We start from the raw sequence: 2,792 nt of genomic DNA on the forward strand, positions 1-2,792 counted from the left end.
TGGGATTCAGGTGAGTGCCACCATGTCCTGCTTTTATTTGATTATTTCCGAGGCTGGGAATATAGCTTAGTGGTAGAGGGTTTGCCTAGACCATGTGGGTCCCTGGATTTGATCCCTAGCACTGAAAACAAAGCAAAACAAAACACCAAAACTTAGTGGAATTTTTTTTCTAGAAATTCCAAGAGTTTGGCATAAGGTGAGTATAGATTCTGAGAATAACAATAACAAAAAAGGTTTCAATTTCTAGTTAACATTTATATGGTGAAATATTGATGGTCAGTTTTTTTTTTCCAAAACATTACACAATTTTTTATTATTAAATGAGAAAAATCTCATTTGTTACATCGTCACATTGCTAGTCAGAGGAATGCTGCAGCAATGAAGAAAGTCAATGTTGGATCAACCAAAATCCTCATTTCTACCACATTCATTTACAAAGAAATAACGTTCAACGTAGCCCAACACAACATTCTTGGTTTTCTTCATATTGAAGCCCCCCCAAAATCATCTTCTCATGGGGTATTTCACTACATAAATTATAGTTCTTCGTTTTTACCATTCACCCCAAACTGCATGAGAGATGTATCACGCTAAAAATTCTAAAGCTGTTAGGAAATCCGTCACACATCTTCATCATCCGACGTGTCACTGCTACGTGTCTCTGTGTCATCTATCATTCTCAATGGTGGGTTTGAAAGTGCTGTTTTTCCAGGGTCCAAACTCGAAGTCACGGATCAGCCTATTTTTTTCAAAATACCATTTTTTCTCAGGCCATTCTTCTGCAACTGTTCACTAGTGACTTGGAATTCTCTCATCTCATCCTCAGTTAAGGGAGCACACGTTTCACCATTTTCATGGTCTTCTGCCAGCCCATCTCCCCTAACAACCTGTGTTCTGCCTCAAGTGAACTGGAAAGAACATGGGTTTGTGGAAAGGTTGAAGACGGAGTGAGCGGTTGGGAAATCACGGAGGCATTGCCAGTCTCTGGTGGAATCTCATAGTCACCAAAGTTTCTGTGTATATCCCTTTCTTGGTGGGTACTGTTGCTGTTATGCAAATTAGAGTCTTCATCCTTCTCTGAGCCAGCATGGCTTCCATCTTCGTGTTATTCTACTCTGTCCCTTTTCCATGCTTTCAAAAATTCACTCTTCTTATCCGTGCGCATTCGTATCAGTTTGGTTGGACGAGACTGCTGATTAAGTGTGTCAACAGGTGAAGAGGAATTTGAACGATTCCACTCTTTCACTGAATTTGTCGATGGACTAAAATTCTTGGCAGTTGATTTAAAAGCATTAAAGTTGCCAACACCATATGTAGATTCATGAGGGAAAGAAGTTCCAATCTTATTTTCTTTAGTTTGGCTTTTCCATTGTGTAGGTTTTATAGGTGGTGCAGCAAGTTTAGGGACTAAGCCTTTATAAACACTTGGACCAGTTCCATTCTTAACTGGCTGTGTCTGAAGATTTCCTACTTCAGGGAATCCAGATAGCTGTAAGTCTTTTGTATTACCTTTCTTGATGACCAGCATCCTTGGAGCTCTAGACTTAGGATTCAGAGGATACTCTAAGACAGGAGCTTGGGAGATTTTTTTGGTTGGGTATGTGTGTGTCTGGGCGTGTAGGCCCCATACACCTGTAGAGAAAGATTTATTCTGATTTGGTTCCCTCTCGTATTCAGGATTTAAAGATGGAAAATCCTCAGCCTCAAACTGTTTGCATTCTCTTTTATCTTCCTTCCTTCCGGTTTCATTGTCAGGTATGTTGTTTTCATGGAGTCCTTGGCTTTTTCCAGAATGGAAAATACTGCTATGAGAACGGGAATTTCCACCATGGTATCCTCCTCGATGATTTATGTTTTCAGTACCATTTCTGCCATGCGTATGCCATCCATTTTTTTTCTTTCCTTTCAAAATTACCTCCATTAGAATGTCCAGTATCGGAATCAAAGTCATCTGAAGAGTTGTGTCTTTGACGATTCACATCATAACGATTTCCCATCCATGAAAAATTTGCAGAATGTTTCTCAAAATGCAATGACGACTTTGCTGATGAGGATGGAGTAGGAAAATTTAGCCAGGCTGGAGCAAACTCATGCTGCGCCATTTAGGATCCCATGTCTCCAACTCAGTGAAACAAGGCTTCAACACCTCATGGCAAGTCCAGATTCCAACAGGACTGCCCACAAAGGTGTTGGTTTTCTCTCTCTTTTTTTTTTTTTTCCAGTTTTTTTTAAAATTTTTATTTTGTATCCTCTGAAATAATACCCAAGTACTTTGAAGATGCTTAACCCATGACTATTTGACATAGAGTTATTTCAAGTCAGCTACCCATACTTCTGTTTTAAAGTTTTCATACGGCTATCTCCAGAATTAGCCACGTTCCTCAGATTTAAGATCAAAGTCTTCTTTATTATTCCATATACTTGTCGCTGTTGTACTTATCCACTCCAGATGAAATATCCAATTTATGAGCCAAAAAGCAGAAACAGAAAATTTCACATCTGAAGAGTATTCCTAAACATCAGCACATAAAAAGACACAAATAGCCATCTCAATACTACTATGCTGGTGGAAACTGCAACATCTTAAATTTCCACATAAGTAAAAGATAAAAAGAAAAAAACCCTGTATTCTTTCAGTGTCTTCATTTAGAAAAGCTGTCCCATTGTGACATGAAAAGGGATGAGGTAAAAAATTCCTAAAAGTTTTAATGAAGGTAAAAATAAACTGCCATGAAACTTTAACAAGACTCAAACAGTAATCTGAAGCTGCTGAAACTACTCAGTACACAAAT

General features: G+C 38.5%; 1 pseudogene across 1 annotated transcript; it reads right to left on the bottom strand.

The window, feature by feature from the left end:
- Positions 1-344: 344 nt before the first annotated feature.
- On the bottom strand, positions 345-1,951 carry LOC306643202 (vasculin-like; annotated as a pseudogene). The gene is made up of 2 exons: positions 1,916-1,951; positions 345-1,690 (listed from the first exon to the last, which is right to left on the bottom strand). The product of its transcript is annotated as a vasculin-like (transcript).
- Between the last annotated feature and the right edge of the window lie 841 nt (positions 1,952-2,792).

Source organism: Sciurus vulgaris (assembly GCF_902686455.1).
Source record: "Sciurus vulgaris genome assembly, chromosome: 13".
NCBI lineage: Eukaryota > Metazoa > Chordata > Mammalia > Rodentia > Sciuridae > Sciurus > Sciurus vulgaris.